The 7,819-nt window shown below is 41.1% G+C and overlaps 1 long non-coding RNA gene across 2 annotated transcripts; it reads right to left on the reverse strand.

Moving 5' to 3' along the window:
- Positions 1 to 490: 490 nt before the first annotated feature.
- Positions 491 to 1,556, reverse strand: LOC144369611 (uncharacterized). Of its 2 annotated transcripts, XR_013429402.1 has the most exons (3): positions 1,457 to 1,556; positions 996 to 1,207; positions 491 to 839 (listed from the first exon to the last, which is right to left on the reverse strand). It is a non-coding gene; the product is annotated as an uncharacterized LOC144369611 (long non-coding RNA). The 2 variants fall into 2 exon arrangements; XR_013429401.1 differs by having other exon boundaries at positions 996 to 1,556.
- Between the last annotated feature and the right edge of the window lie 6,263 nt (positions 1,557 to 7,819).

The raw sequence follows: 7,819 nt of genomic DNA on the forward strand, positions 1-7,819 counted from the left end.
TAAGAGACAAAATAGTAACTCAGAGCCGTGTAGGCAGAGGGCCAGTGAATGGTGAGTGCTGATGTCGGAGGATGCTGCTGAGGGTTTGGGTGGTTTCTCAGTGGAATCCTCAAATGGCAGTTAGTCTTGTGGGCAAGAAACGTAGTTTTGCCTGTGTTTCTAGAGAGTATAGACTGTTTAGGTCCCACCCATTCAAGTGAAATTCTCAAGAGATTGCTATAAAAAAAACCAGAAGGCCATTCATGGATTTTTAGAGGAGACTGTATGTGTCCAGGGGCCAAGATATTTGTGTCTGTATTCGGGGGATTCTTTCCCTAGAGATGGGGAGCTAAAGCCACCACCAACATTTTGCCTGGTAATTTTTGAATGAGCAAAATACTGAGTAGACATGGAAGGCAGATCACCTTAACGGGACCAGGCCCGTCAGCCCTTTCTGTTCGGTGCTTTTGCTGTACTTCCTTTGGACGGAGTGGACGCGACACTGCCGGACTTGCTCTTTGGTCCCTTTTATTCATATATGTTCATGAAATTGATTAGACAACAGATTTCTTCCCCAAGTTTATTTATACATTGATTTGACTCCAGGTCACTCTTCCTGCTTTGATCAAGCAATCATCACGTCCCTCGAGGTGAAGATGTCATCCAACTCATGGGACTTTTGCTAGTTCAGTGCTTAGGTGGTAAGTTATTCCAAAGTCCCAGGATGTTCCACTTAGCCCCTGGCCAGGAACCAAACTCGTGGGAAGGGATGCAGGCCACTGTTTCCTAGACAGGGAAGCCACAGGGGCTGCGACCCTGAGAACGTTTTCCTCGTTCAGAAGCCATTTACGAAGCTCAGCCTAAGGGTGAAACAACGCCGTTGCCATTTATGGCAGCTCCTCCATCTCTGAAGGACCGTTTTGAATAGGACTCTCGTGTCACCCATCTCCTTGGCAGGGTGGCCTCTCTAGGAGCCCGAGTGGAGTTATGAAATGGGCTTAGGAGGGCACGCTCACCTGGAGCAATGGCGGTGACCAGCAGGCTGGCAGGGTTACTGCTGCTGCCTCACTGACGGCACCTGGTACACCCGAGGCACGTGGATGGGAGGTGAGATGAGATGGCACGAGGTGATGCTCCAACATCGTGTCACAGATCAGTGAGAGAAGCTGGCATGAGACCTTAGAAACAACGCCAGCATGTTTTCAGCTCCAAATATCATTCCTAAAGGCTAGAAAGAAGTCAGGTCTCAAGGCTAGTTTACAGCCAGGAAACAAAAGCTGAGCACCAACGCAGACCTAAACAAACGCCCGAGGAGAGGGGCACACCTCGCCCAGGGCTCCTCAGAGCCCCCTTGTCCTCCCACCTAGTGCCCAGGGTCAGAGCCTGCCAGGCCTCTCTGAAGCTGCGCTGAAGCCTTAGTCAGTGCGGCTGCCTCTCAAGCAGGGACAGGGAGAGGCCACAGGCTGTTGGAAGTCACCTCATTTGTGGCCTCCCTGGTGGCACTCTAAGCTTGTCTCTCTCACTGGTTTATTGGGTGACTCTGAGAAATCCTGCTTTCTGTGAGAATGTGTCCCTCATGAAACAATTACTGCATCTGCACTTTGAACCTGCTTCCCCCACCCCCACCCCGGGTCTTGAGCCAGGTCTGTCTTTGGGGAGAAGAATGGCATGAGCCACTCTCCAGGGAAAAACCATGCGCAAATAACACCAAAGGTGGGAGGTTAAGGAAAGATCCAGCGACAGCACCGTGAGGCTCACTGTTGAGGCCTGGAAGGAGCACAGGCTTTTCTCCGGCATGGAGCCTCTTCCGATGACCAAGCCAGCTCAGATTCCCGGGTGATAACAGGGTCCTGTGACACGAGCCCAGTGTTGGAACTTGGTTCTGGAGCAGAGGTTCCAGACGCTATTGCTCTGGGCCATTCCAGCCTTGTGACATTTTCCCTGGGGGTACCACCAGCTGTCAGCATGAGGTTGTCAGCAGTTCTTTCTAGAAGGGGAAAGACTGCCTTTTATTCTGTAATCATTTTATTTCCGAATTTTTTTTGATGTTGTCAAAATAACATTTCTTCTATGAAATTGTTATAAGAGCCAACAATTTATTTAAAAGGCATTTTGTGAGTGAAGTAAAAAGTTGGCAATTCTTGGGTCCCAATTCTAAAATACAGTTTAGTTTGTGAAATTTTAAAGTGTTTATACCACTGTTTTTGGTATGCCAAGGAAAAATTGGTTTCTCAGAGGCTTGGGCTCAGGAGGGGTGTTTTAGAAGAGGGAGGTACAAAGGTCCTTGTGCCAGGATGCTTTCTGCTCCTCATCCTCACGTTCCCTGTTCCCTGAGACCTCGTGTGCCCTTAGCCTTGACCAGCTTCCTCTCTGTGCAGACCTGGTTCTTCAGAACACAGTGAACTTGGCACAGTTGAGCTGTGGTCTGGGTCCACCCCCGGAGCTTACATCCTTTGATGTTTACACTTCCGCCTGACTAATGGCCTGTCCATTTTCCTTCAGGACACAGAAGGAGATGTCTCTTGTTCTTCCTAATGATATTTTTGGCCGACTACTAGAGAAAAAAGATCCTATTTAAAACATAACGTGTGTCTCATAGAACAGATTCTAATTTGATAATATGATTTGAAAGCTCTGTGTAACCTTCAAATTCTTTCCAGAAATTTCTACTACCATATCTCAAATCCTCACTGAGTCTTTTCTTTCTTTCTTTTTTTGTTTTTTAGTGCTCTTCCGAAGGAAAAAAGAAAAATTAAATGTAATTGAAGTCTGATATCAAGTAGAAGGGGTAGCACATTGGCCTAGTGTGACAAAATTGTAGTCCACAATCATGAAAGAAATTATTTGATCATCATTTCTTACCTCATTTAGCATTTCACAGGGCCCTGAAGGAACGGGAGAGGAGCAGATAAGTTTTGATGTAGAGATGAGATGGAATGTGCATTAGGGTTTTCTTTTCTAATTGGCTTATGTTTCCATTTTGGGTAGAGTACGGTGCTGAAGAAAGTCATATTGTGTATGAGTGTGTGTGTGTGTGTGTGTGTGTGTGTGTGTGTGTGTCTATCACAGGGAAGTGAAGAAGACTGATGAATAAAACAACAGTAGGGCGAGGAACAGCCCTGCGGCTAACATTTGTGGGGCTAGGCAAGAATCATATGTATTCAGATTTCAAATGTATTTAAAAGCATAACCCAAGCCAATGAACTATTAAATAAATATGCTTTACATTCCTAACTTGATAAATATATAGTTAATCCTCATTATTTATGGATTCTATAGTTTTACATTTGCTGACTGGCTAAAGTTTACTCGTAACCCCTAAACCAGTACTGACAGCAAAAAACTTCATGGTGATTCTTGAACAGGCACAGCCCGGTGAAAAATCAGTGTTGCCAGTAACCATGTTGCTGACTGAGGCCAAGCAGGGTGACACCTGCCTTCCCGTTTCAGCTTTTGTAACTGTAAACGTGTGTGTCCTTTGCCTGGTCTTTTCTGGGCTGTTTTGCACATTCATTTTTTTTTTCTGCCTTTTTGTTGGTTGACTTTGTTGCTGAGAATGGGCCTGATGTGCAGTGCTGACGTGCTGTCTGCTGTTCCCGGGTGCAGGAAGGCTGCCGGGTGCCTCATGGTGAAGATGTGCATGGATGTCATGTAGGCATCGTTGATGTGCTGTTAGCTGTGAGTTCAGTGTTTATGAATCAACAACAATAACAACAAAAAGGTGTCTTTAAACAGAAAATCACACAAAATGTGGTTATGTATTGATTTGTTGCAATAAGAGAAATCAAGGAAAAAGATTGCTCAGTTGGCAAAAATGTTGAGATCAAAGGTTTACAGGAACTTAATCCTGTGTTAGTTTTCTCTTGAGTCAAAGATTCACTATTCACTAACTCAGTGTTAACAGAGACTTTATAGAACATATCTACCATGAGTAATGGGAATGGCCCAAACCTTCAGGGTGACAGAATTTAAAAATATATGTAAAGCTATGTTTTGTGACTGGAGCTCATCAAAACGTCATATTGAGTTTAACTTATATCTGGATGATCTGTAGAAAGCCTATGATACTTGGACAAATAATAAGGATATGTATAAAACATTACTTACTATAATTTATTTTACAGTATTTATTTTTCTTGTTTGCATTTCAGTAAAGTTACTATATTGTTATAATCAATATTTTTACTTAATTGTGTTCTATTAACAGTAATGATAAAACATTTAAAACTGTAATGGTGTTTTAATTGGACACAATATGGATATAGTTTAGTCATCAAGTATAACTCTATGCAAGGGGAAAATTTAACAATTTTCAAAAATATTTTTTCTGTTAAAATATTGAAATTATTTATTATAGATAAAAATTAAATTACAATTGGTGGGTATCAGCATTTAAAAATCAACTTTAATATATCTGATTTATAACAACTATTTAAGAATTTAATGAAGCTGTTGGATATTTTCTTTTTGGCGGGGGTACCAGGGATTCAACTGAGGGACACTCAACCACTGAGCCACATCCCCAGCCCTATTTTGTATCTTATTTAGAGGCAGGGTCTTACTGAATTGCTTAGGGCCTCACTTTTGCTGAGGCTGGCTTTGAACTTGCAATCCTCCTGCCTCAGCCTTCTGAGGCACTGGGATTACAGGTGTGTGCCACTGCGCCTGGCTTGGATATTTTTATAAAAACAAATCTCTTTGCAGTTCTAGTGTTTGGCATTCATCAACTGCCATTCTGTTGTTGTCATACATATTACATCTAGACTTCCAGATACACGGAATGTAAGAATAATGTTGTTTAATGTTGCTTCAAACTTGACACATGGAGCTGTTACAGACTTTGTAATTATTGAATACCTCTAAATCTGAAGTAAAACTTGAAGTAAAAACATGGACTCAGCCTTACTTGAAAACTGTGCTTTCTCACTGAGGAGTCCATGGGAGATAAACAAGTGTCCACTGGGAGGCTGGAGGACTGGGCCTGCTCCAGTGGAGACAGTTTGGAGTTCTATTCCTGCCAGATAAGAGTAGTTTGGAAAACATTTTGACCTTCCTACTGAGATCACAGGAAAGCCACACGTTGGGAGAATACAGCCTGCTCTAGAAATAAATGACTTTCCCTAAGACTAAGGGCAAGATAAAGATGGAGCTACCAACAAACAATATAAAAAGCAGGGCTTCACAAGTTCAAAGTGATCAAGGTGAAGAGGCCCAAACACAGAAACCTTACCACGTATTCACCATGTTTAGTAGGCAGCAAAATAATACTAGACACATAAAGAAACAGCAAAACGTGATCCACAGTCAAGAGAAAAATCAGTTTATAGAAGCTGACCTACAAGTACCAGTGCTTGAATAAACTGTCTTTGGATTGAATTGAAATAGGTTAAAATATGTGGAAAAAATATGAATGGAAGTTTAGGGAATTTTAGAAGATAAATAGAAACTTTAGAAAACAACCAAATGGAAATCTAGAACTGAAAAAAAATATCTAAAATAAAAAAAACTCACTAGATAAAATTAGCATCAGAGAGACATTACAGAGGAAAGGATATGCATTAAAAGGCAGGTCCATAGACATTATCCACATTGAAGTACACAGAGGAAAACAAGGTTGAAAAACATGTAGCTCCTCGCTTCCATACAGCCAGCGCCGCGTTGGGGGACCCCGCGCAGCGGCACCTGCTGCTGAGGGACCCCGCGGCCCGCCCAGGTGCTCATGATGGAGCTGATCTTTGCTAAACTGTGGAGCCTCTTCTGTAACCAAGTTCATCATTCTCGTTGTTGATAGTATTGACAGGGAACGACTAGCTATTACGAAAGAAGAATTGTACAGAATGTTGGCTCATGAGGATTTAAGGAAAGCTGCAGTCCTTATCTTTGCAAATAAACAGGATATGAAAGGGTGTATGACGGCAGCTGAAATCTCTAAATACCTCACCCTTAGTTCAATTAAGGATCATCCATGGCACATTCAGTCTTGCTGTGCTTTAACGGGAGAAGGGTTATGCCAAGGTCTAGAGTGGATGACCTCCCGGATTGGCGTAAGATAACTTTTTAGCTTGAAAGAGACCGCTCTATTTATTCTATGACATGAACATTTTTCGTAGTACCTTTGGCTGCTGAGGCAGCAGCATGTTTAATTTATAACAACACAAACCTCTATGAGCAACACTTGAATCAAGTGCAGCTGAACTGGAACATAAAAGATTTTTTCTTAACTTTTTTTTAAATGCACTAATCTTCAGTTGGATGAACATAATGCATAACTGTTTTCAGCAACAGAACTCTTCTGACTGCTTATTCTGTATTCTAATTATTCAGTGACTGCCTTGTAAAAAGTGTTTGTCATATGTTTAATGTTTTCAAAAGTATTGTTATAACCTTTATGACCAATTTCTTTCCATTCATGATCACCACTCCCTCCTTCCAATTTTGACAGGATTTTAGTGGAAATTATCAGGTACTACTTCCAAATTTTTCCAGCACTAAATATTTGTTCTTTTTATGAATCAGTTATCTTTTTGACAGACTTTATTCTAAAGAAATAAATCTGCCTAGAAGATACATATTAGAAAGAAAATAAATATGTAATACCACCTTTTATTGCTTTACCCCCCCTCATACCCCCGCCTCAAGTTTGAACTTCCCAAGAGAAACCTGCCAGGGTAATGCCCAGGACTCCAATAAAACTTTTAGTTCCCAGGTTCCTTCCTCTTTCTCTTGAGCTCATGAGTTCCAGATGGGTTCCCCCTTCTCATTGGCCCTTTGACATCTTTGAGGTGTGATACGCTTTTCTGTCTGGAATCTCTAAGTATAAATCTGCTGCTTTTATTTCCTGTGCTATGTTGAGTGATCTCCTCTGTGTCTATCTAACCAACACCCGGAACCAAACTTCTTTCCCTGCAAGGCTATCTCAGCAGGAACAAACTGGATACAGATTAGACAAGAACTAGTATCAACTAGTACCAACAGGTTTCCTGTGAGAGGGACATCTGGTCACAGGTTAGACCTGTAGAAATTTAACCACTCCCCAGGATAGAGAAGAATCCTGTGAAAGGAATACTGGAAATAATCTGACTACATCACCTGGATTCCCAGCAGGGAAGGGCTAGAGTGTATAACTTCTCTCCTAAGTAAGACCTTAAGACTAAAGTAGGAAAAATACAACATTGTGATATGCACTGATCATTTTAAAAAACACATTTTAATTTTTGATACATAGTAATTGTACATACTTATGGGGTGTACTGTAACATTTCAACATATGTACACAACATATAAGGATCAGATCAGATTAACTGACATATGTATCATCTTAGATGTATATTATTTCTTTGTGCTGGGAACAAAGTTCAGCATTCAAATCTTTATCACTTTTAAGAACATTTTTACTTTTTTGGTATAATGATGTTCTAACCTCTTTTTGTACCTACTCTGCATCAGCCTTTGGCTCAGTCATCATTATGAGGAGTTCTGGATCCTTGTAGTAGGAATGGTGTTAGAGACTAAGATTTGGGCACTAGTTGTGCTTACTGCTATGGGATGTTTTTGCTTCTTGTTCCTTAACAGACAGCTAGGAAATATGTGCAAGTATATAAGCATATACACATATCCATACAATATAAACACATGTACAAATATATGTGTATAATATATGCACATAAAGACACATACAACATACATATTTTAGGAATTATGAAGCCACACCAATACTTCTAATTACAGTTCATCCCCCCAGGGTGGTTTTTTCCATTCTCACATTCGATTGTTGAATTTAGTCATTTCTTTCACTGTGAAAAACATACTTCAACAACTCATTTATATAATTGCTCATTTG

This window comes from Ictidomys tridecemlineatus, chromosome 12 (genome assembly GCF_052094955.1).
Source record: "Ictidomys tridecemlineatus isolate mIctTri1 chromosome 12, mIctTri1.hap1, whole genome shotgun sequence".
Classification (NCBI taxonomy): Eukaryota; Metazoa; Chordata; class Mammalia; order Rodentia; family Sciuridae; genus Ictidomys; species Ictidomys tridecemlineatus.